This window comes from Trichosurus vulpecula, chromosome 4 (assembly GCF_011100635.1).
Source record: "Trichosurus vulpecula isolate mTriVul1 chromosome 4, mTriVul1.pri, whole genome shotgun sequence".
Taxonomy (NCBI): domain Eukaryota; kingdom Metazoa; phylum Chordata; class Mammalia; order Diprotodontia; family Phalangeridae; genus Trichosurus; species Trichosurus vulpecula.
This window is the reverse complement of record NC_050576.1, coordinates 111,034,425-111,061,593: the sequence shown is the minus strand read 5'-3', so window position 1 is coordinate 111,061,593 and position 27,169 is coordinate 111,034,425. Positions and strand designations below refer to the sequence as shown.

Below are 27,169 nucleotides of genomic sequence, written 5' to 3'. Positions count from 1 at the left end.
AGGCTCAAGCCTGCATTTTGGGTAGTATGACTTGACTTTTCCTAAGCAATCTAAGACCTATAACTTCTCAAAGGACTTTGACTAATAAGTCAGAAGTCTATTATTTGGGTGATGCTGCTTTCGATAACATGTAATGGCTTCACTATCCGTTGCTGCCAAAATTCAGCTTGGAAGAATTGTCTCATAAGAACTTATCCTCCAAGTTTTCTTTTCTCCAGATTAAACACTCCCAATTTCCTCAAATATTCTCCATATGACATCATCTGAAAAATCCTCACTGTCTTGTTCCTTTTGGTGGACATATTTTCATTTTTCAATGTCATTCTAAACTGACAGCACTTAAAATTAGAGAGAATGCTCCAGATGTCATCTCAACAGTGCAGAATATAGCTGGACTGTCTCTTTACCACCTTTAATTTGATTACTTTTATTTCTGTTAATGCAAACTAAACTTGCATTATCTTTTTTTTTTCATAGCAGCCATGTGGCACTATTGAAAATAGGACATTTGTCTATCTCTGGTTTTCTGGCACCTTTCCTAGTCCTAGAAATTCCTAAAAATAACTGAGAGTGGCATCATGATCACATCTGCAATTTTTTTCAGTATCCTGAAATCTGATTCATCTGTGTTTGGAAATTTGAACTAATTCAAAGCATCAAGGTAGTAGCTGAAAAGGTATAATTATATACCTTGAGTCAGGAAGATTCATCTTCCTGAGTTCAGATCTGGTCTCAGACATTTACTATCCATGTGACCCTGAGCAAGTCACTTAACCCTGTTGGCCTCAGTTTCTCATATATAAAATGAGAGTTGGAGAAGGAAATAGCAAACCACTCCAGCATCTTTGCCAAGAAAATTCCAAATGGGGTCAAGAAAAGTTGGACTTGACCAAAGATGACTGAACAACAACAATAATTGTTTAATAAAAAGAGAATTGAAGTTGAAGCCAAAAGATCTAAATTTGAGTCCTAACTGATAGCAACTAGCCATGAGACCTTGGACAACTCATTTCAACTATTTGAGCTTACAGGATTTAGAGTTCGGAGGAACCTTAGGCATTATCCATTCTGTTTCTTTCGTCTCATATAAAATTAAACTGGAGCCCAGAGTGGTTAAGTGACTTAAGTGGTTGAGATCAGAGGGCACACAGGTAGTAGGTAAGTAGGAGAACCAGGCAGCATGGTTTGGTGGAAAGAATGTGGAATTTTAAGTCAAGGGGTATGAGTTCAAACTGAGTCATTTACTATGTGTAGAACTTTACATAGAAAAATCATTTAACTTGTATAGATCTTAGTTTCCTTCTTTTTAACATTTCCAGGGTTGAAATGCTCCAAATCACTAATCATTAGAGAAATGCAAATTAAAGCAAATCTGAAGTTCCATCTCACACTCATCAGTCATACAGTGATGAGGGCTTGCACCAGGTGGTAGCAGCATCAAGAGAGAAGGGAGTATATATGAAAGACGTCAAGATGATTAAAATCAACAGACTGTATATGGGAGGGGGAGAGAGTGAGGAGTTGAGGATAACACTTAGGTTGTAAGTCTGGGTGACTGGGATGATGATGTTATTCATGACAGTAATAAGGAAGTTAGGAAGATGGAAGGTTTTTTTGGGGGGGGATTTATTTTTTTTAATTTTAATTAATTTATTTATTTTTCGTTTACAACATTCAGTTCCACAAACTTTTGAATTCCAAATTTTCTCCCCCCTCTCTCTCTTCCACCCTCTACCCCCAAGATGGCATGTAATTTGATATAGGCTCTACATATACATTCACATTAAGCTTATTTTCACATTAGTCATGTTGCAAAGAAGAATTAGGACCAATGGAATGAACCACAAGAAAGAAGAAACAAAACAAAAAAGAGAGAGCAAATAGTTTGCTTCAATCAACATTTAGACTCTGGAATTCTTTGGATATGGAAAACATTTTCCATCATGAGTTTTTTGGAGTTGTCTTAGAACCTTGTATTGCTGAGAAGAGCCAAGTCTATCAAAGTTAGTTATCACACAATGTGGCTATAACTGTGTACAGTGTTCTCCTAGTTCTGCTCCCCTCAATCAGCATCAGTTCATATAAGTCTTTCCAGGTTTTTCTGAAGTCCATCTGCTCATCATTTCTTATAGCACAGTAGTATTCCATTACATTAATATACCTCAACTTGTTCAGCTATTCCCCAACTGATGGGCATCCCCTCGATTTCCAATTCTTTGTCACCACAAAAAGAGCTGCTATAAATATTTTTGTACATGTGGGTCATTTTCCCATTTGTATGATGTCTTTGGGATATAGCTGTAGAAGTGGTATTGCTGGGTCAAAGGGCATGCACATTTTATAGCTCTTGGGGCATAGTTACAAATTTCTCTCCAGAATGGTTGGATCAGTCCACACTCCACCAACAATGCATTAGGGTTCCAATTTTCTCAATCTTCTCCAGCATTTATAATTTTCATGTTTTGTCGTATTAGCCAATCTGACAGGTGTGATGTGGTACCTAAGATTTGTTTTGATTTGCATTTCTCCAATCAATAGTGATTTAGAGCATTTTTCTATATGACTATAGATGGCTTTAATTTCTTCCTCTGAAAACTGCCTGTTCATATCCTTTGACCATTTATCAACTGGGGAATGACTTGTATTCTTATAAATTTGACTCAGTTCTCTATGTATTTTAGAAATCAGACCTTTATCAGAGACACTAGCCAGAAAAATTCTTTTCCAATTTTCTGCTTCCCTCCTAACCTTGGTTGCATTGACTTTGTTTATACAAAAAATTTTCAATTACTGTAATCAAAATTATCTATTTTGCATTTTGTAATGTTCTCTTTCTCTTGTTTGGTCATAGATTCTTCTGTTCTCCATAAATCTGACAGTTAAACTACTCCTTGCTCTCCCAGATTGCTAAATAGTATCAGCCTTTATGTCTAAATCATGAGCCCATTTTGACTTTATTTTGGTGTATGGTTGTAAGATTTGTTCTATGCCCAGTTTCTGCTATACTATTTTCCAGTTTTTCCAGCAGTTTTTGTCAAATATCGAGTTCTTATCCCAGAAGCTTGAGTCTTTGGGTTTATCAAACAGTAGATTACTATAGTCATTGACTGATACGATGAGTTTAAAATATCTATTTGGCAACCATTTCTATCCATAGGCAGTTAAAGATGTGAATCTGGAGGATAAGAAAGAGGTTAGGGCCTGATAAGTAGATTTGAGAATCATCAGCATAGAGATATTTGAATCTATGGGAGCTGATGAAATCACCAAGTTAAATAGTACAAAGAGAAAAGGACCCAGGACAGAGCCCTGTGATCTCCCACTGTGGCCTACAGTTGATGATCTTAGACAAAGATACAGCAAAGGAGACTGAGGAGTAGTCAGAAAAGTAAGAGGAAAACCAAAATAGTGTCATGGAAACCTAGAGAAAAGAATTTCAAAGAAAAGGTAATTGACAGTATTGAAAACTGAGGAGATGACAAGAAGGACTGAAAAAAGACTATTAGATTTAGCAATTAAAGAAAACTGTAAAATGATATATTCATTTTGGAGAAACATTTGTAACTTAAAGTTGCTCACTATTATTAAACTGTGTGTACCCTTTGACTCAAAAATACTGATACTAGGACTATATCTATAATCTAAGGAAATTAAAGTAAGAGAAAAGGGACCCATTTATAGTCAAATACTTACAGCTGCTCTTTTTGTGGAGGCAAAAAACTGGAAATTAAGGGAGTGTCAGTTATTTGAAGAATGGCTGAACTTATATGAATATAATAGAAAACTATTGTACTGTAAGAAATGAAGGAGACAGTTTCAGATAAACATGGGAAGATCTGTATCAACTGAAACATGGTTAATTGAGTAGAACCAGAAGAAAACATTATACAATAACAACAAGATTGTAAAAACAAACAACTTTAAAAGATTTAAGAACGCTATGTTCATCAATACAGAGCTTTAAGGTTTGCAAAGAATTGTAAATATTGTCTCATTTTATCTTCACAACAACCCTGGGAGACAGGTGCTATTTATTATCCCCATTCCGTAGATGGGAAAAAATGAAGTGGGCAGTGATTAAGAGACTTGCCCCAGGGTCAAACAACTGAGGACATGTCTGCAGCTTGATTGGAACTCATGTCTTCCTGACTCCAGGTCCAATTCTCTGTCCACTGCACCACAAAATTCTAGGGTACTCATCATGAAACATGGTTTTCACTTTCTACCAGAGAAGTGACAGACTCGGGATATAGACTGAGACATGTATTTGGGGGGAGGCAATTGCCAGTGTAGGAATTTCTTTTCTTTTAACTATGCATATTTGTTACAAGGGTTTTGTTTTTCTTTCTTTTGGGAGGAGGGGCTTTGGGGAGATAAAAAAAAGAAAAATTGTTTTTCTTAATTAAAAATTTAAATATAATTATGAGATGGAGCTTTAAAATCTCTTCCAATATTAACTCCTGTGTTTTTTCTAATCCTGGTTAATATGATCATAGATTTAGATAGAAGGAACCTCAGAGGCCTTCTACAGAAGCCCAGGGTAGTTAAGAGACTTGCTCGAAGTCACCCACGGAATAAGCGGCAGAGGAAGGATTCATACTCAAGTCTTCCATCATCCTTTCAGTGAGTCAAACAGTCAACAAGCATTTATTAAACACTTATTATGTACTAGGTCACGCAGGTCACTGCAGACAATAATTGCAGCCAGGAAATTAAAAGATATTTTCTCCTTAAAAGGAAAGCTATGGCAAATCTGACAGCATACTAAAAATCAGAGACAAGAACTTGCTGACAAAGGACCATGTAGTGACAGCTATGTTTTTTTCCAGTAGCAAAGTATGGCTGTAAGAGTTGCACTACAATGGAACGGTGAATGCCACAGAATCTACACTTTCAAATTGCTAGAGAAGACTTTTTGTTTTTTTGGAGGGGAGGGCAGGGCAACTGGTGTTAAATGACTTGCCCAAGGTCACACAGCTAGTAAGTGTCTGAGGCCGGATTTGAACTCAGGTCCTCCTGACTCCAGGGCCAGTGCTCTACTCACTGCACCACCTAGCTGCCCCCTAGAGAAGACTTTCAAAGTTCCCTTGTACAGCAAGGAGATCAAATTAGTCAATACTTAAAGAAATTAATTCAGGATGTTCACTGGAATGTCAGATACTGAAGATGAAGCTTAGTTACTTTGGCTACATAATGAGAAGACTGGACTCATTGGGAAAGACCCTGATGCAGGGAAAGATTGAAGACAAAAGGAAAAGGGGATGGCAGAGGATGACATGGATGGATAGTGTCATGGAAACAACAAACATGAGCTTAGATAGACTTTGAGAGACAGTGGAGGATAGAAGGGCCTAATGTACTAGGGTCTGTGGGGTCACAAGAGTCAGATGTGACTGAACAGCACAACAAAATGTACCAGGTACCATATTGCCTCCCCATGTTCTTTGACTCCAAATCCATTGCTCATTAATGGGGGCAAGAATTATTTCTTGCCCATCCCCCAGTTTTATTGGGAGGAAGGATCTGTGTAAACTGTAGTTAACAGGATAAAAACAATATGCCACCATCATTCTCTGCTATTCTAGGATACTGCGTCCTATGATTTCAACTTAAAATTTCCAATTTGAAAATGAAGTGGGAAGCAAAAATAAAGTTGAGAAGCTTTCATTCTTTTGTTCTCTTAACACTTCACCAACTTCCTCAAGTGAAAGCTTTGCTTTTTTTTATCCTTCTTAGAACATTGCTAAGAACGAGACATTCTGCTTTTTATTTTATTTCATTTCCACCAGCACCATTATGAATGCACTGTCTTTACACAATTACTATTATTACAAGTTCACACCACTCTTTTGAATTCATCCTTGGATTGTGCACTCTCTTCTATCTTTTGTACTTTCCCTTTTTTTTGTACTTTCCTTTTTAAAATCTGACCTTATCAGAGAGCTAAATGTGCAGCCATATTGGTTTCTTCTTTTTCTTCCTAATTGAGGTTATTTGCAATTATTTTCAGCAAGCCAGAATGTCCATTTTTTTATCATGTCCTTTTCCCCAGAGCTAATTTCTTTTGTATACTTAATTCTTGGGATAAAATCTATCCTTAACCTAAACTCAAAAAACCTACTTGCTAAAATTTTGTTTACGTACCTGACAGCCTTCAGCCTTCCATTCCTTGCCCTCTTCTTGTTTGGTTTTCCTACTTTTCCTCCTTCCTACTTTTCTCTTCTTTCTTTCCTCTATGTCCCCATCCTTTCCTGTCTCTCTTACCAATAAGCCAGCATCAAGCTTGAAGACCTGAGGTTTAAAGGAACTTATTCCTGGGAATTCCAGCTTCTATGGCAGGGGTTATAGTTGCTTATTTCTAAGGAAATGCATTTCATATATTTTCTTGTTTTTTGAAATAGATATTTCCAGGAGCTACAACCTCTGTCCTTAGCATACAGTAAGTAGAAGGATTCCAATATAATATGGTGTAAAAAGGGTTTATGAAATGTTTCTGCCCCAATATCTGCTAGATACCATCTCATTCCTTTGGGATATAAGTGGAAGGAGTCAGGCAGGATTCTGTTACAGTAGACCATCAGCACAGCTATAGAATTGGGGTGCTGTATATTGGGGTCTTTCCTTTTTTATCTATTAGAGTGTTTCCCTTGTCCTCTGACTGTTTAGGGAAGGAAGACAGAAGAGGAGAAGACTAGTGTGTTTATAAGTTTGCTGCCAAAATCCCTGAGGTCTGGGCATGAATTTTATAACTGGGGTGCACTTCTCATGTGTGATGAACTCATGCCAGTGTCAATGAAGGTTATATACCTGAATCCTCCCTTTAGAGATTACTTCTATTTCCCTGCATGCCATTTCACAGAAAGAAGAAATATCTACTCTAAAAAAGTTTAACCTAACTAGATGATCAAAAAGGACAACCTAAGAGGGCCCATGCATCACATCCCACTATTTAAATGATCATGAAGGAGTTTCTCCACATCTCTTCTTATACATTAATACACAGAATGAAGATTTTTGTAACAGACAGACCTGATTGCCTATACTTGAGGATTTCTCAAGGGGTCAACCTCCAGTCTGTACACTACTTTGGGTTCCTGTAGGGGGCACTATAATTCACCATTGGCAATCTCTAACTCACTTAGGCTAACTCACCCGGTAACTACAGAGCCAGTGGTACATTAGGAAAAAGAATGAATGGAAACCACTGTTAATGTTAAATAGAGAGATTTGGGTAAACCATGTCACTGGAATACCCCCCTCCCCAAATAATCTATAATTTCTTCACTATGGGTACTTCTTCCCAAGATACAGGTTGCAATCCATTCACGTCTACCTATCCCATGAGACTCTTGTTAATATCCCTCCATAAATACACCCCAAGTTATCCAGCCATCCTTCTGGGAGTGGAAAAAAGAGATGTTCTTTATGCTTCGTTGATAACAAAGATAGTGATGGAGAACGGGGCTTTCTGTTACTTATCCCTCAGTTTCACCATGTGAACAGTCTATTTCCTCTTTTGATCATTCAGTTCATTTGTTGGACAACATCTTTTTATATACCATAATACACGAAACTGTAATCATGTCAAAATTCTGCACTAGGTAATAGAGTATGACAGTCATCTTGGTAGTAAGAAGTAGAGCAAATAACGTGTAACACTTGGCTCAAAAGACTGTATGAGGCTCTCTCCTCATTGGTAGAGACTATTTACTCAATTTCCCAGATTTGTGTGATGACAGGGCAGCACTGGTGAGAGCTGAAGAGAAGAGAGATCTGGGCTTTTCTGGATTCTAGCTTTGATAAAGACACGACATCCCAAAATCTCTTCAAGGTCACTGAAGAGACAGAAAGACTCTGGGAAGAAGCTGGCTTGGAGAAGAGCTAGCAATATCTATGATGTCTCTATCCTTAGCTTGCTACACTACAAATTTTGAGTAATTTCCCCTTGGATGATATCACAGCCTCTCTTCCTCTTCCCCCCTCCTCCCCCCTTTCTCTCTCCCTCTCTCCCTTTCCTTTTCTCTTTCCCTCTCCCTCTCCCTCATCCTCTTTCTCTCACTGAGTTATCTCACTCCCAGTGAGAAAGCTCAATCATTTTACGCATAATTCCTCTGATTTCGGTTTTGCTATGGGGATAAATGGGTCTGTCTTCTGTTTGCCATGTGTTCTTGTTGTGCAACAGGAATTTGGTAAAAAGTCAAGCCTTGGAGATATAGATGAATAACTAAATAAATAGACAGACAGAAAGACAGACAGACAGACAGATAGACAGATAGATAGATAGAACATAGATATATGGAATATATAATGAGTTCCATAAAATGAAAACCATACATATATGTATGTCATGTATGTATGTATGTATGTATGTATGTCTCATTTGGGACTCTCCTTACTTATTAAGGAATGGTGATGATCAAGAGTATGGCTTGGACCAAAAAATTACTTTCTCTAAACTACTAATACTTGAGGGAGCAGATAGATATACTTCCAGCCTAATAACCCCTCTCTCTGAAGAGCAGAGTAGCCAGTCTCTGGCCTCAACCTCCTGCTTCCCTTTCTAGCAGCAATCACTTAGGATCCATTAAAAACCTCAGACCTTTTTCAGAACAACTACTATCTAAGCATACCTCCTCCATTTCATACATGTAAAATTGATTTTTTTTGTAGTCAAGTACTGATTCCAAGCCTCGGAGTCTCCCTTGGAGAAAAGATGGAAGAGGAGATGCTAGAAATATCAATTCTAGCCTCCTTTTTGCCACCTCTAAACAGACCCATATGGACACATAACCTACATGACAAAAAAACAATATAACAACACTCCCTGTACACATACACACACACACACACATACAATACTATTACTTACACATACTATTTAAGGGACTGGTTGATGCCCTTTGTCTAACCATCAGACTAAGGGTGATGTACAAGAGAAAGGAGAACTTTTGTCTGAAAGGCAGATAATAGGACTAATATGTTCAAGTGATAAAGGGCAATTAGTAAGCCTTAAGGGAAAGAACCCTATTGCAAAGAAGGCATGGCCAAATTGTGAGCTGCAAGAGCAAATAGGATATTTTGATGAGTCAAATCAAGCTTTGTGGGGTACCCAAATCTAAATCTAAGAGGAGACATAGATTGGAATTAGAAATTACAAGTTCAGTCTCTCATTTTGCAGATGAGAAAGCTCAGGCATAGAAAGGTTGAGTGACTTGTCCATGGTAACACAGCTAGTAAGTATCTGGATTGCAAGGATGGGCTGGAATCTAGTCTTTCCTGACTTTCTGTTGAGTACTTTATCTACTATACAATGCTGCCTTTTAGGAGTCAGAAAAAGAACTAGACAAGACATTCCAGAACACATCAAGGACAACATACAACAAAGGGCAAATGTAGGCACCAGCAAGAAGAGAGACATAGCATTCTTTCTCCATGTTGGCAGACTAGCCACAGCCTCTCCTTGTTCTGTTGTGTCTATGTTGCTTTGAACCAACACAGCCTTCCAAGGACTTGCATTATTGTAGCCAAATATTCATTTTCTCAGCCCTGAACTAAGTTATTCTATACGGGAAAAGGTATGTTCTTTTTACTTGGCTACAAAATAAATCAATTTTACACATATGAGATGTGTATGGTTCATGGTTAGATAATAGTTATTCTGAAAAAGATCTAAGATTTTTAGTAGATTCTAAGTTCAATAAGACTCAACACTGTAACACAATCTTGGGCTGTGTTAGGAAGGGCATGGTGTCTAGAACTAGAGAAGTGAGAGTCCCATTGTACTGTACCTCATGTGTCCGTCCATATGGGTATGGGCACATGTACTGTACCTGGGCATTTATCATGTTCAGTTCCGGATACCACAGCTCAAGAAGGATATTACTAAGCTGAAGAGTTTCCAAGAGAAGGGCTACTACGTTGGCAAGGCTGTTGAACTCAGGCCGTATGAGGATCAAGAGAAGTAACTGGGAATGTATAATCTCAAGTCAAGAAGATTTAGGAGAGACATGATAACCATCTTTAAATATTTAAAGAATTATCACGTGCAGGAGGAATTTGCCTTGTTCTGTTTGGCTCCAGAGAGTAGAATCAAGAACATTGGGTAGAAGTGGAAAAAAAGGCAAAATTTTAGATTCGATGTCAGGAAAAACTTCCTGATGATTGGAGATGAATAAATAGAATGACCTACCTTCAGAGGTGGTAGGTGCCCCCTCCTTGGAGGTTTTCAAACAGAGGCTGGACAGACATTGATTAGGTGTATAATCTGGGATTCCTTTCTGCTATACATTAGACTGGATGGTTAGTGAGGTCCCTTCCAACTTGCAAATGCTGTAATCCTGTAATAATATCTCTATGAATATGCTCCCCCCCATCTGAGAGTCTAAGAGGGGTAGAAAAAGTCTGAAATCAAGGTACAGTGGAAAGAGAAATTGATTTGGAGTCAGAGGACCTAGGAGCCAATTCCAAGTCTGACAATTTCTACCTGTGTTACCTTGACTAAATTGCTTCACCTCTCTGGGTCTCAGTTTCCTTATTTGTAAAATAATGGGGTTGGACTAGCTTGACCTCTAATTTCCTCTCCAGTTTGAAATCTATTATCCTAAATCAAACAGCCTCCTTCTAAGATGCAAAACAGGCAGAGAAGACCCAATGAGGCAGAGATTCAGGAAACCTTTCTAGGAAATACTCCCATCCTTTTGGCTGGAACGAATCTACTTCTAAGTGATTACCTAATGTTTTCCATCATTTTGGTGGGGTTTCTTTTTTTGACAATTTCTAAATGCAAAGAGAAACAACCTGCCTCCCTTTATATTCATGTATTCCAGCACATAACGTCTGATTTTCTGCATGGCAGGAGTCAACCAAGCTCCCATTCTCCTTTTTCCCTGTTCACCGTTCTAATGCATTTCATGATTTAGTTTCTTTGGTGTGCATTTCAAAATGACACATTTGATCAGTTCTTTAGGTAATATTGATGTTTTGCCCTTTTAAATGTGTCATTTGATTTTCTGATGCTATTCTCCATCTGCTTTGGTAACACTTTCATTTAGCTGCAATTTATTATTCGGTCCCCAAAGGTTTATGTAAGGACTTTAGCTTCAAGTTTTTTGGTCCCTCATTTTTCCCCCCTCCCCATACCTCCTTCTTTTCCCCTGCTCCCTCCCCTCCCTGCAGCCCCCTCTTCATTTCCTACATTCTGAAAACTGTGAGCATGTGACTAAATCCTTCACTATGTGAACCAGCGATGCTGGTCTCTCCCTCATCTCAATCTTATTTAAGTATTTCATGGTGCAGACCCATTGCCCTACCGCCACTATTTTCCATGGATTCAATCAAAGAACAATTTTTAAAAGCAGACGTGTGGAGCTGCTGATGTTTTACATTTCTGACATGTTTTTATGGCCTTTGGATAAGACATTTCTAAATAGTTATTCCAAAATTTCTGTAGGCAGTAGCAAAGCTTCTATGTTCTCTGTTCTTTTTTCTTTGTTTGACTTTCTTTGGCTTTTTCTTACCAGACATGATTATATTTACCTTACATCCTCAGCAGGTTAATTTCCACATTTCTGATCTCTTCACCTCCCCTGCAAGTACAGTAAATGCAGATGTTAGAAACACACAACGGGGTCGAGAGACTGATCTGACTTAAGTACATGCCAATTTCTTCCTCATGAAACATTTGAAGAATAGAGAAGATAGGGTCAAGCAAATAATAAAACCCCTCTGTTTCACGTTTCCAATTGTCAGTTCAGATTCTCTTAAACCATAAATTCCATTGAGAGGTGCCTAAACAGTTGTACTATCTAATAAGTGAGATACCACTTTTTTTTGATTTGAAAAGATTCCCACAAAGTAAATGGAACAGTTCAAAAAAACATAGGTTGTCTTGTTTTGTTTTTGTTTGTTTTGGAGTTTTTTTTTTGTTTTGTTTTTGTTTTTTTTTTTAGGAAAGACACTGGATAGAATTTTAACAGTCATCATGAAGGGCTAATATTTTCACAAAAGTAGTCTCAGACATTAATGGAATGCTGAGTAAATTATAGAAAAGTCAGGAAGACAGGTCAAAAGTTGCTCACTTCATCCTGTTTCTCTAGCTTTGCTAAATAAAGCTCCAATAAAGGGATTTGAGTAATGTAGCTCGGGGTATGGTGGGGTTGGAAGATATGAAAAGGGATATTCCTTTTCCAACTCCAAGAATAGATTGAATTCAGAGAGAGAAAGCTGAGACAGAAAAAAAGTTTGTTTTTTTTTAAAATGCCTTAAAATAAAGACTCAAAGTCAAAGCTTCTCTGGCTGACTGACCACAGCTGTGGGTCTGAATCACAAAGTAGCTGATATACACCCTTGGAGGATTAACTGAAAGACGTATCAGACGCTTTCTATGGGGAAAAGGCACAGAGCAGCTGTAATTCAGTAGAAAACCAGAAGATGGTAGTAGGAGAGAATAGTGAACCCCATCACCAGTATGTACCTGCTGAGCAGAAAAAATGTTGACTAATAGAGGATTTCAGCAATGTGTAGTCACAGAGAAAGCAGCTCGTAGTCTGATGACATTACTGGACTAGTAGATTGATTCATCAAAGCAGTAAGCAGCAGCATCAGAGGCATAGAATCCATCTAGTAGGGACCCCAGTCTGAATTATCCTGGCTATATCTGTTCTCTCATCATTTGTGTTCCCAAACATGTCTCTCTCTTACCATGCTTGTTCTTTTCCCTATGTGTACAAGTCAGTAAAACCATTTTATTTCATTGATAGTTACAAGCCAAGGCAGGGAGAAGTATCAGTTTGTGTACTGAGAAGGGAGTCACAGAATCCATTTCCCAAAGGTATATATGGAAACTTATAATTAGATTGAGTTCACAACTGGTCAGCAACTGACCTTGGGGGCAGTTTGTTTTGTTTGTAGGGAGGGGGCTGGGGCTTCCTTCCTATTCTGCTAGTCTGTCATTGGTCTCAAGTGTGCAAGCCGGAAAGGGATCTCTGTATCTTACTTTGCCTTTCCCAATATCTGGAGTAAAGGAAAGCAAAACATAGGGATTACATGTGGCTGCCCATTTTCATGGAAATGGAGGCTTATTCTAAAATAACATTATTCATGTCAAGCAAGGAAAAATACATTTTCTCCACACCTCTATCCCTAACATTATGGCAACATAAAATTGCAATAAAAGTTCTGTTATCCAGCATTCTATTGATTGGGACCTTCCATTAATCACTCTATTTGTGGTATAATGCCAACTAATAAACATTCTATATCTGCCCCTCTCCCCACTCAAAGCACTGACCATAATGATATAGTAGGAACTTAATAAAAGTTTGCTGAATGAGTGACTCAATGAATGAATGTTCAATAAAATGATCTTGAAGTGACTCCTGAATTATTCAACAAAGAACAAATTATGTTTGGTGCAGTATATTTCCATTATAGTCTAATTCTTTGAAACTAAGTTATCTATCCTGGATCTATATAGTCTCTCTCTCTCTCTGACTCTCTCTCTCTCTCTCTCTCTCTCTCTCTCTCTCTCTCTCTCTCAACTAGACCTATGACTTTAGTGGTGCAGGGAGCTCATAGTGAGTAAATCCCCTCTATAAAAGCAGATTGGCATCTGCTTTGCAGAGTCATAGATTTAGAGATGGATGGGACCTTGGAGGATATCTAATCTGATCCACTCACTTCACAGATAAGGAAATTGAGACACAAAGAGATAATCTGAGGGTTGCACAGCTGGCATGTGTCTGAGGCCAGACTTGAACTAAGGCCTTCCTGACTCCGGGGCCAGCTCTCTATACTCTATGCCATGCTGCCTTAATGGATCTTTATAAATTAGAATATGTAGTTATTAATGGGACTATTCTATAGCCTGACTTCATTAGAAAACTAGATGAAAAATTTCTGGAGGACAGGAACCTTTACATACATGTAGCATATAGTAAGCCCCCCCCCCCAATTGCTGGTTGAAGAAGTGAATGTGTGAATTCCATTTTCCTTCCTCTCTCTGTTGTAAATAAGGAAACTTATGCATTGAGAGGTGATTCTACACCTAGGCAAGGCCTTTTGAGGTTTTTTGACACTTCTAAAAACCCTAACCTTTTTTTTTTGCTCTGGACTTTATGCCTCAGCCTACAAGGTATATTTAGAGTCACTCACTGTGCCCCAAGGAATGTTAGCCTCAGGAACCCTTGGCTTTTTATAAAACAAGAGGATGCAAAGGGTACTGTCCCATTTTCAAACACCTATATAGCTCCCTTTCCTGTCCTTCAAAATTAAAGAAGAGGAAAGGAAAAGAAAAGAAGAGAAAAGAAAAGAAAAGAAAAGAAAAGAAAAGAAAAGAAAAGAAAAGAAAAGAAAAGAAAAGAAAAGAAAAGAAAAGAAAAGAAGGGAAAAGAAGGGAAAAGAAGGGAAAAGGAAAGAAAGGAAAAGGAAGAATGAGAATTTTTTTTGCAGGTGCATTGGCATTATTCTTTGATTAATCAATGCTGGACAGGACTCCTGGCTAATCTCATTAGCTAATAGTGCTTCTGGGCAATTACTCTGATGAGTGCAATTATCCTCAAATTTCTGTGTGTGTGTGTGTGTGTGTGTGTGTGTGTGTGTGTGTGTGTGTGTGTGTGTGTGTGTGATGGAAGTTTTGGTGTCTGCTTAGTGTACTGCCATTTTCCCAACCATTGGATGATCCTTTGGGTAAAACTTGAAGGGGTAGATTTTTTTCCCCTATTAAAAAGAAAGCCTCCAGAGGGGAATCACTTTTCTAAGGTCCTTTCACTTAAAGCTCAAGACTCTCCCATCTTAAAGTGGGGAGGGGGGAGCTTTCACTAAAGCCTAACTTCCCCTTAAGTTATCTGTCTATATTTCTCCTCCCTTTCTCTGTCAGACTGAGAAAAATATTGCCTCTATTCGATGCCCCCACTTTCCTTTCTCTCACTCATTCCTCAAACCTTTGTAATCTGGCTTCCATCTTCACTCATTCAATTGAAACTGCTTCCTCCAAAGTTACCAGTGCTCTCAACTTCTAAATCTAATGTTTTGTTTTTTCCTCAATCCTCTTCCTTCTCGACCTACTCACTGCATTTGACAATATAATCCACCTTCTTCTCTGGGATACTCTCTCTTCTCAGGTCTTATAAGACCTACCCTCTCTTGGTCCACCTCCTATGTTTAACCCTGCCTTCTCAATCCCCTTTTATGACTCATCAGCACCACCTTTTATTGCTTTCATTTGTATGGTACTATAAAGTTTGCAAAGTGTTTTACATATATGAGTTCATTGAATCCTCCTAAAAGCCCTGTGATTTGGTTGCTATTATTATCCCTGTTTTTATGGGTAAGTAAATTTGGTCTGAGTTCCATTTAAGTGACTTGCCCGGGGTCACCTAGCTAAATTTCATCCGAGCAGAATTTAAACTGAAGTTTTCCCAACTCCAATGCCTGTGCTCTATCTACTATGCTATGCTGGCTCATCATGCCCTCTACAACTGTGGGTATTCCTGAAAGCTCAGTCCTAGGTCCCCAACTCTTTTCTCTCTACATTCTCTCGGTAACATTATCAGCTAGTTACGAGTTTTAATTTTCATCTCTACTCAGAATACTCATAGATTTATAACTCTAGCTCCAGTGTCTCTCCTGAGCTTCAAACCTGTATTACCAAGGGATTACTGGATGTGTCAGACATCCCAGAGACATCTCAAACTCAATATGTTGAAAACAGAAATCTTCTCCCCTCCCCAAACCTGCTCTGCTCCTGTAAGGATACCACCATTCTTCCAATAAGCTTCATAACCTTGGAGTTCTCACTCTTCACTTAGTACCACTCCACATAGTCAATTGCCAAACGCTGCCAATTCTACCTCCATAATATACTGCTATCTGACCCCTTCTTTGTACCTAGCCAAATACCAACCACTTTAATTCTGGCCCTCATCATCTCTTGCTAAGGTTATTGCAATGATCCCTCTACTGAGACTGCCCACTTCATCCCATTATCACTGCCAAAGCAATTTTTATTAATCCCAGATCTGCCCATGTCACTCCACCATTCAACAAACTCCAGAGATTTCCTGTTTCCTCTAGAATCAAATATACACTCCTCACTTTAGGTCTGTAAATGCCTCATAATCTGTTCCCAACCTATCTTTTCAGTATCATACATTTCCCCCACTCCCAGGTTCTTCCATCTAGTCAAACTGACCTTATCTCTGTTTCATACACGGTATCTCTCCCTACCTTTGTACTGGCTTTCCCTGATGCTTGGAATGCACTCCCTCCTAACCTCCAACTCATAAAATCTCTCCCCTCTTTTAAAACTCACTTCAAGTACTACTTTTTATGGAAAACCTTCCTGATCTCCTCAATTGCTACTCCCCTCCCTCCTTGCTTTAGCTGCCTTTCCCCTTTATCACTGTGGCCCAATTCTTGATTTGCTAAATTCCTCTTGGAACCTCCATTTTAAAGAAAGGTCCAAACTAACTATCTTTAATTCTCTGGATTTTACCACCATACTTAGCACAAGTTTCTCCCTCAACTCTTTTCAGCTCCTTTTTATGTTTTATCTTTCCCCATTAGAATATAAACTTCCTGAGGACAGGGGATGTCTTTCTTTTTGCTGCTCTTTGCATCCCTGCTTCATAGTTCCTGTCACATAGTAAGCATAATAAGTGATTTTTTTTGACTTGACTATCTAACAACTTAATATTTATTTTCATTACTTATTCTTTATATACTTATAAACACATACCACATATATATATGTATGTACATACATACTGCATATATGTGTTTATAATATGTAGAAAGAGATATCTATAGATATAGGTATCCATATATAGATCTATATGTTACTCAGTTATTTCAGTTGTGTCCAACTCTTTGTGACCCCATTTGAGGTTTTCTTGACAAAAATATTGGAGTGGTTTGCCATTTCCTTCCCTAGCTCAATTTAGAGATGAAGAAACAGTCTAACAGAGTTAAGTAACTTACCTAGGGCCTCACAACTAGTGTCAGAGGCCAGACTTGAACTCAGGAAGATGAGCCTTTTTGACTTTACACTCAGTACTCTATCTACTCTATCACCTAGCTGCCCAAAGATTTTATGTATGTGTATATGTATGTGTGTATGTGTATATGTACTTATGATTATGGGTCTATGTGTGTCTATGTATTTTTATATATAACCACATATAATACATATATTATCTATCTATGAGTGTATAATATATATACATATATGTGTATATATATACACATATATGTATATATATACATAAATAATATGTACTTATCTATCTATGCTTGCTATTACTCTCACTCTACCCTCCAGAATGTCATTTCTTTGCATGTAGGGATTATTTCATATATTGTATTTGTATCTCCAGAGCCTGTCAAATAATAAGTGTTTAATAAATGCTTGCTGATCGATAGGCCCTTTTCATTCCTAATAACCTCCTAACCAAATACATAAAATAACCTACTTGATAAAACTTGAAAGAATTTCCAGAAATTTCCAGTCAAGCTGAAGTAATAGGCCTCCAGGTTACAATAAGAAATCTAACTAGCATTTGGTCCCATTCCATGAAAACCACAGTGGACTCAGCCATGTCGCCCATAGAATAATAGATTTTAGAACTAAAAGGGACCTAAGAGACCTCCTAATACAAATGTCTCATTTTATAGAAAAGGAAACAAAATGTGATATAGCAGAAAGATAATTTCATTTGGAGTCTGAAGACCTGGGCTCAGATCCCAGCTCTACAACCTGCTACCAGTGTGGTCTTGAGAAAATCCCTCCACTTTTCTGGACCTTAGTTTCCTCATTTGTAAAATAAGACCATCCCTATGGCCTCTGAGGGGCCTTCTCCTTCTAGATCTGTGAGTTCATGAGAAGTGACCTACTGAAGATTACCCAGGGATCTCATGGCAGAATTAAGACTAGAGCCCTGTTCTTTTGATTCCCAGTCCAGCCATCTTTCTCTTTTGCTCAATTACTTCCTTCATGGTCTGCTCTTTCCCCAAGAAGAGTAAAATGGGAATGCCACCAAGAAATTTGTACCCGCTGCTCATGGATTAGCATAGTTGAGACTTCTGAGAAAAGCATTTGGAGCTCTTTTGTCTCCCACTTCCCTTCATCCATAACCATATCCCAAATCTTCTGTCCTCACCCCTCCCTCTTCCACTGAAATTATAATATGAGGATGGACAGCTGCATTTGGAGACAGGAAGGCCCAGTACATCACCTCTGCCACTAACCATGAAATATTGAGAAATTAAACTAGCTTATCTTGTCCTCAGTTTCCTTATGTGAAAAACAGGTATAGCAATGGTACCTACCTCCCAGGGTTGTTGGGCGTGTCAAATGAGATAATATGTGAGTTCTCGTTGGCATTGTCACCTTCATCATTGCTGTTGTTGTTACTAGCATGGTATAGTGGATAGAGACCTAGCTTTAGATCCAGGAAGACTGGGTTCAAGTGCTACTTCTGATACATTCTGCCAGTATGCCTCTAGGCAAGTTGATTCACCATTTTGTGCCCTATGAAAATCTCTAAGACTATAAGTGGCAGAGAAGGCACCAACCTGCAATGGAAGAGAGAATTTCCTCACCTGGGAGTTCCCTACAGCACTGTAGTTACAGGTATAGTTCCTGCCCCCTATGTTATCATTCTTATTGCTAATGCTATGGTTAATAGTATCATTCTCCTTTAAACATCAGGAAAATCGGGCTATTCTGTTATATCCCATTCAGCTTAATATATCAAGGCTAATTCATTTCAGCCTTGCACTGGTAGCAGCACACCCAGTTGCATTTAGACCCAGAACACACACTCCTCATCCTGCAGACTAATGACACTCAGCTGTTAGTGTCTGGCTCTTCTATTCCGGTGGATTTTAGCGCTAAGTTTAAACAGCTGTTGTCAACTCAATAACCTCTCTGGACACTAATGGAACCTTCAAAATGAATTCTCCTATTATGAAAATATCATTTTTCATTATAGCTTAAGCAATCTTGAGTTTGATTTTTTTTAGTGTCTGGTTGCAAAAAAAAAAATGCTGAAGCACCTCAGTTCTGTCCAAACTCTAGTCTCAATATTATTTTAAATAGCCTTTCCGGGGAGAGAACCATCAACCATGACTCAGGAAATTTGCTGCTGAAGTGTATCATTGTGCAGCCATTGACGCCCCATCACCCTGGTGCCCTCATTTGGGAAAGGAAGTATTAAGTCCCACCTGAGCCAAAGGCAGTTAATATTAATGATGAATGCAACGGCAAATATATGGAGTTTTTCTCTCCCCTTTAACCTGTCTCAGTAATGATTATTATCATCATCATAATTATTTTAAAATGAGGCCCTGTGCTTTCTTTCCAGCAACTCTGGTACAATCTTGCTTTCTCTAGCTATTTAGAAAAGTCAGTGATGTTTTGCCCCCAGCTTATGTTTAAAAAGGTGGGGAGGGGGATGATTTTTTCTTCACCTAATGTAAAGATAATGACAATAAGTCAACTAGATTATTCACATTTTCAGGTCCTAGCAGGGGGATTAAAGCCTAAGAAATAGGGAAGTTGGACAGCCCTGTAAGTACCAAAACATTAGATTATGGCTATCATCATCATCATGATGATCACCACTATCATTACCGTCATTATTTTGGGCGACAGTTTTCTTAGCCATAGAAAAGGAAAATGAATAGCCTTTTCATCCTTGTGGAAGGCTTAACTACAAGACATATCTAGTGGTAATGAGTGTTGCATAAAGAATATTAAGATTAAAAGAACTTATATTTTCCTTTATCCTTTTAACAATCTCCAGATGTATTTCCTAAGGGTTGCCTTCTAAATCTTTTTTGTACAATAAGCTGTAAATCCTGGAACCAGCGAGCTTCTGGTTTGGCTCAACGTAGCCTTTCATGTACAATATGTACAGCCTGAATAATGGCAGAAAATTATTCAGGGGATAATTACAGCAATTGATCTTGAGATGTTTTGTGGCGTCCTTCATAGATCATTCTTCAAAGCCTTTTGGAGAAATGGTGTCTGTGGAGTCCGCTAGAAGCAAGAGAGCTTACAGGGACCTAATACAAAATAAATAACCAGCAGGCATTGCAGCAGGCACCTGAGAAGGAAAGAAAGAAAGAAAGAAGGGAAGGGGTGGGGGGGAGGAAGACTTCAAGGAGATCTCAGTTCCCATCCATAAGATAAGAGCTATTTCTGAGTCACCCCACCCACACAGTATGTTCCCTGTCTTCCATATGTCCTACTCTTGGCCCAGATGTTATCCTGATGGTAAGTAAGCCCTTATCAACTCAAGATGGGGAAAACAACAACAAAAACAACTCCATTGGATTTTTGGGAACTACCTCAATTGTAATTCAATGTTACATCTCCTGGATCACCTGAACACGTACATCCCTGCCCCTGCCCCTCCCCTGCAACACACAAACACACACACACACACACACACACACACACACAATACACCAACACACATAAAGCATAACACATACACACACACACAGACTTCCTTTTCCTTTTCTTGCCCTATAAAAGGATAAAAACTGGTTGGCATGAGAATGTATATGCCAGCATTCAGTTCAGAAATCAATGGTAACTGTTACTTCATAAATGGGTCTACTACATACAAGGAAATTCATAGAGTAGAAAGGACAGGCAGAGGTTGAGGAAAAGTTAATTTTTCTTTTGAATGGTAGTTTGCTCTTGGGTTGGCTGGTACATACCTGGGATTAGGACATAGCTAAAGAGATAGTGACAATTTTGTCACTTAATATCAATTAAGTTCAGACATTTTTTTTTTACTGTTTTAGAATGATAGATTAGTTAAGTGTTTTTGATTGAGCCTTACTAGGTGCAAAGCCCCAGGCCCAAACCGCTACCTACTAGGTGCTAAGCCTATGTGGACATGAAGCCCTCAGGGTCCTAAGGGGAGTTGCTAAGACCAGAGCCAATAGCAGGAGCCTGAGTTCTGGTCTACATTTGATGACAGCTAAAGGGTGTATAAAAAGAGAGAACAGAGCTATTTGCTTGGAGCTCTCACTTTTGGAGGTGTGTTGATGTGGAGACTCTGGGCAGCTGTAGTTAAGAGCCCTCCAGCTTGCAAACCCGGGTGCTGGGACTTTGTTAAACCCTGGTAACTATGCACTGAGATTTGAATCAGACAAGGTCTGTCTGTTGATGTTTGTAATTTGTTTGTATTTGCTTTGAAGTTCAGAGTACTTGCTTTTTCCCTTGAACCAAATGAATGATATTTGCATGTTCAATTAAACTGAGATTGTTAACCCCTTAACATTGCTTTCCTTAGTAAAGCAGATCAAAAAAATTGTGCTGGCAGTTTTCTTGTTGTTGGGCTTGTGTTGGCCTTTACCCCCGCAACAGCTGCTAGCTAAATTGTTGCAACACTTATTAAAGGGAAAGGGAAAGGTTCTTGGGTGAAAAGCATGAAAAGCAGTCGAACAGCTTATTCTCAATTATCCTAGGTAGCAAAAGGCGAAAATGGACCGCATTGCTATTAGCTTGAATCCCACTCCCCACACTACACTATACATACTTTTTTTAAAGGTCTAAGAATCAGAATTTACTATTTTTATCTTGAGAGCTTAATGAAGACAAAAAGTTCACAATTTGTAGAGATGAGTTTGGAGAAAAATATGTCTGCTGAAAGAACCGGAAGGAGAGATCAAGGAGGTATGGTCAGTGCTCTTTAAATGACTGTGAAGAACTAGATAGTTTGGATCCAAAGGACTGGAGTATGAATATCATCAAATATTATCCCAAGGTAAATATTGTCACAGGCTCAAATATAGGAATATAACGGAGTCTGCAAACCATAGGCATTTAATGAACTTGAGGTCAATTCAGGGCAAAACTCTAGGATATAGCATTAAAAGGATGGTTACTAAGCATGTAAAAAAGGAAGCATCACTCACAAAGAACCACTGTGACTTCATCAAAAACAGGTCACATCATGTTGATTTAATTTCCTAATTTTTTAAAAAAAAGATTAGTAAAATAATAATTCAGAAGAATCCTATAGATAAATTTTACCTTGATTCTAAGAAAGCATTTGGCGAAGTCTCTCATATTGTTGTAGAAAAGATAAAAAAAAGTTATATAGGGCAGACAATAGTAAGCTTAAGTGGCTACAGAAATGATTAAATGACTGGACCCAAAGAATATGAACCAATAGTTTGATACCAACTTAGAAGAAAGATGGATCTTATGGAAGACCTCAAAGATAGGTAGATAGATAGAAGAAAGGAAGGAAGGAAGGAAGGAAGGAAGGAAGGAAGGGAAGAAGGAAGGAAGGAAGGAAGGAAGGAAGGAAGGAAGGAAGGAAGGAAGGAAGGAAGGAAGGAAGGAAGGAAGGAAGGAAAAAAGAGAAATATTTGGCTTTACTCTGTTTAACATTTTTTTGTCAGTGACTTGGATAAAGGCATAGATGTTCTATGCAGATGATTCTCAGATCTATGATTAACTCAACTTCTAATCTAGCACCTCAAACTCTCTATTGGACACATCACACTAGATGCCCCACAGACCTCTCAAATTCAACATGTCCAAAACTTTGTTGTCTTCTTCCCTCAAAAAACCATCCTTTCTTCCTAATTTCTCTATTACTGTGGAAGGCACCTCTAGCCTGGTAGGCTTTTAAAGCCTTTTGCAACAGGCTACTGTAGTGGGCTAATAAATGTTTAACGATCAGCTCTCAAGAAATGCACACATGACACACTTTTAAATTTAATCTGAACTATTAGCATTTCTCCATTTTCTAAATCTAGAAAAGAAATCAACAAAACAATAAATCAAACCCTTTTGGTTTGTAGCAGTTGCTGATTTCCAAGGTGTGAAAGCTCACACTGAAAATAAGCTGTCTCTAGAACACCAGTGCCTGCCCCCCTCCTTACTTTTTTAGTCTTCCTATAACTTATTCCCCTCTGGATTCTCTAAGGTCTAGTGACACTGACCTTGCTGCTCTTTGCACAAGATATGTCATTTCCAGATTCTGTGCACTTTTGCTTACTGTTCTCATGCCTGGAATTCTGTCCTTCCTCATCTCTACTTCCTAACTTCCCTTGCTTCTTGATGGTTTCAGATAAAATCCTACCTTTTGCAAGAAGCTTTTCCCAATCCCCATTAATGCTAGTACATTCTTCCTGAAATTCTCTAATTTATCATACGCATACAAATATATGTATACATATATGCATATACATACATGTATGATATATCTTGCTTCTATAAAAACATTAGGTCTAGAAATAGATATGCACACTCACACTCACACACATACACACAAATACATACACGTTACATATTTCTACATAGTTGTTTTCATGTTGTCTCACCCATTAGCCAGGTCTCACCCATAGCTGTCTCACCCCTCCCTGAGATGAGGTATTATTTTTGCCTTTCTTTGTATGCTGAATGATTAGCACAATGCCTAGCACATAGTAGGAGCTTAATAAATGTTTGTTGAGTTGACTTAACTAGATAGCATATTTATCAACATTTTAGATGTCACAAACCTGGAAGAAATTAACCGAAACACTAGATGTCAGGGTCATGATCCAAAAAGCTGTTCAAAATCTGGGAGGTTTGACAAAATCTAACAATAACAATTCAGTCTAACAATTGAATAAAGGTGAAGTCCTATGCTTCATTTTTTTAAAAATTAATTTCTTAAGAAAAAGATGGAGAAGAAATGTTTGGAGAGTAGTTTGTCTGAAAAAAGATCTGGAGGTTTTAGCTTAATAGGAGTTCATACTTTGGGCTTGCTCAGAACGCTAACCATGAGCTAGAGTTCATGACACCAAGTTTAGTGACCAGGGAATTTAGAAAGATGGACTGGAGCTAGAAGGCAATAATCTTCTAGTTAGAAATATCTTTGTTCTTTGTTCTAGAGAACTTAGAATCAATGGCTGAGCATATCCTGCTGGCAGTAAGAGAGCCCTCATTGTCAAAACTCTGAAGGTGCCAAGTGAGGTCACTTGCAAAGGAAAAAATAAATCCAAGAAGCATATTAGCATTTCCCCCCCTCCTATGGCTATTACATGAATGGCCCCTACTTTTCTCAAAGGGCTATAAAATGGCTTTGAAATAAAAGAGCATAGACAGCTCACTTTTCTCACAAGGAAAAGATAGCTAAGGACTTTGGCTGAAACCTGAAGCTCTAAGCTGAGAGATATTTCACAGTCATGTGATCAGGAGATCTATTCCTGATAGGGTCTGGCAAAGACTATGCATGTCCAGTAGAGCAGCATCTGGCTAAAAGTATCCAGTTGAATAGTAGAGGAGACTACATATCAATCAGAGACCACTGTGAATTCTTCCCAGTGGGAACAGAAGGTTGACACCACTAGAAGACATCAATGGCCCTGCTTTCTCAAAGGCATGTGTTACCCTTCCAAATGTGTGCTCTAGCTACTTATGTTCTCTTCATGTGTACATTCATCTCATTTATGGTGTGTATATTTGTAGGAGTGTGCCCCAGGTTTACTGGAGAAATGTTATACAGCTACATTTCTTTTTTTTAATATTTTTCCCCAATTATATGTTAAAACAATTTTTAATGTTTTTTAAAAAAAGTTTCGAGTTCCAGATTCTATCCCTCCCTTCCTTCCTCTCCTCCTCCCTCCCTCCCTGAGATGGTCAGCAATCCAATATAGGTTATACATGAGCAATCATGTTAAACATTTCCATATTATTCATTTTGTACAAGAAGGCTCAAAGAAAAGAAAAAATAGAGAAAGAAAGAATGGAAAGAAAAGAAAGAAAAAGAAAGGAAAGATAGGAAAGGAGGGAAAAAGAAAGAAAGACAGACAGAAAGAAAGAAAGAAAGGAAAGAAGGGAGGGAGGGAGAAAAAGAGAGAAAGAAAGAAAGAAACAAAGAAAGAAAGAAAGAAGAAAAGAAAGGAAGGAAGGAAGAAAAAGAAAGGAAGGAAAAACAGTATGCTTCAGTCTGTATTCACAATATCAGTACTTTCTCTAGAGGTGTATAGCATGTTTAATTATAAGTCCTTTCAGATTTGAGAATAGCTCAGTCATTCACAATTCATCATACACTATTGCTTTTGCTGTATACAACTTTTACCTGGTTATGCTTACTTCAGTTTGCATCAGTTCATATAAGTCTTTCCAGATTTTTCTGAAATCATCCTGCTTGCCGTTTCTCATTGCACAATAATATTCCATCAAAATCACATACCATAGCTTGTTCAGCCATTCCCCAATTGATGGGCATCTCCTCAATTTCCAATTCTTAGCCACTACAAAAAGATATTGTCACATCTCTTACTATTTAATAAATTCTTTTGCACTGAAATCTTTTTAATCAAATGAAATAATTATCTCACTATGAAACAAAATAATATTTGTAAAAAACAAAAGTACCTAGCATAGTAGCCTGCACATAGTTGGTACTACATAAATCCTTTTCCCTTTCTTTCATAATAGTTACCTCTGGCTGACTATTAAAGGTAAAACATATCATCTTTGGTTTTAGTGGATGCGAATGTGCAGGGTGTTTTTTAAACTAGATTATTCTAATATATTTATTTTTAAAATGTATCTTTTCTGAATTTAAGAAATAAATCAAGCATTTCCATAATGTAGCAGTAGAATAAAAAAAAAGGATGATTGCCAATGAAACTGCAAATCTATAATGTACAGTTTGCTATTCCTATTCAATATATAATAAAGTTATCATGTAGCTTTCTTTTTTTTCCTTTTTCTTTCCCTCCCCATCCCCACCCTAAAGATGGCTACCATCACACATACATGTACATACATATATGCATATATGTAAAATAACTCTATACATAGTTCTATTTATCAGTTCTTTTTCTGATACAGATAGTGTCTTCCTTCATGTCTTTTGTAGTTAATTTGGATACTATGATAGTCAAAAGACTTAGTCACCCAAAGTTGTTCTTAAAACAATATTCTCTTGGTTCTGCTTGTTTTGCTCTTCATTATTTCATGCAAATCTATCCATGTTTTTTCTAAAATCATCAAGCTCATCATTTCTTATAGCACAGTACTATTTTATCACAATCATTTACCACAACTTATTCAGCCATTCTCCACAGAGTATCTTTAACATGAGACAATCATTTTTCCTCTAAGTTGGCCAGGATTCCATTGATAAGCTAGGTAATGTCCGGGGAAACCAAGCACAACAAAGTGCCTCATTTGTGCTGTATGAGGATAAGCAGAAGGCACTGAGATTGTTTATGACGGAGAAGAAAAAACTTATATCATCAGTATCTGAAGAACTGTAGCGCAGAAGAGGAATTAGGCCTGCTCAACTTAGGAGGACAATGAAGAGCAATTAGAAAGAAGATTTAGTTTTGGTGCAAAGGAAAGCTTCCTAACAATTAGAGCTATCCCAAAGTGGAGTGAGTTATGTCAGGAGGGATTGGGGTTCTCCTTCTCTGGAAGTCCTTCAGCAAAGGCTGGATGATTTCTGGGTGTGCTACAAAGGGGATCCTTTACACTGGAAATGACAGAAGAAAATGGCTGACATGGAATTGATACCTAGATAAACAAGGAGTGGTAAGAGGACCTAGCTATCCTTGATGAATTCAAGTCCTCTGGCCCAACTAAATTGCATCCTTGCATCCTCAAAAAGGTGGCAGCTATGATTGCTGAGCCTTGGTAAGTGATATTTGAAAGATCATGGGGAAAGGAAGAAGTGCCACAAGATTAGAGAAGATCAAATGTTCCAATTAAAAAAAATGAAAAGTAACAACCTGCCAACTATAGGCCAGTGAGCTTAACTTCTATTACTGGGAAAATTCTAGAATAGACTGTTAAAGAGATGGTTGACAAACATTTAGAAAGAGGATTTGTGATTACACACATAAACATACAAATGCATTGATACACACATACACACACATAATCATTTTGTCAAGAACAGGTTATACTAGACTCACCTCATTTCTTTTCTTTTTTGACAGGATTACTAAGCTAATAGATTAGATAAATGCTGTGGCTATAGTTATTAAGGGTTAGCAAAGTTTTTTATAAAGTATCTCACATTACTATAGCCCCTCATCTGGCAACTTCCCCATTTCTGACCTGTATTAGCAGGCTAGGTCCCCAGAGGGCAACTAACTACTGCTTTAGAAATTCTAGCCACTTGCCCACTAGGGGCAAGAC

The 27,169-nt window shown here is 38.1% G+C and overlaps 1 pseudogene; it reads right to left on the bottom strand.

The window, feature by feature from the left end:
• Positions 1-27,169, bottom strand: part of LOC118846819 — a 32,513-nt pseudogene that overhangs the window by 1,545 nt on the left and 3,799 nt on the right.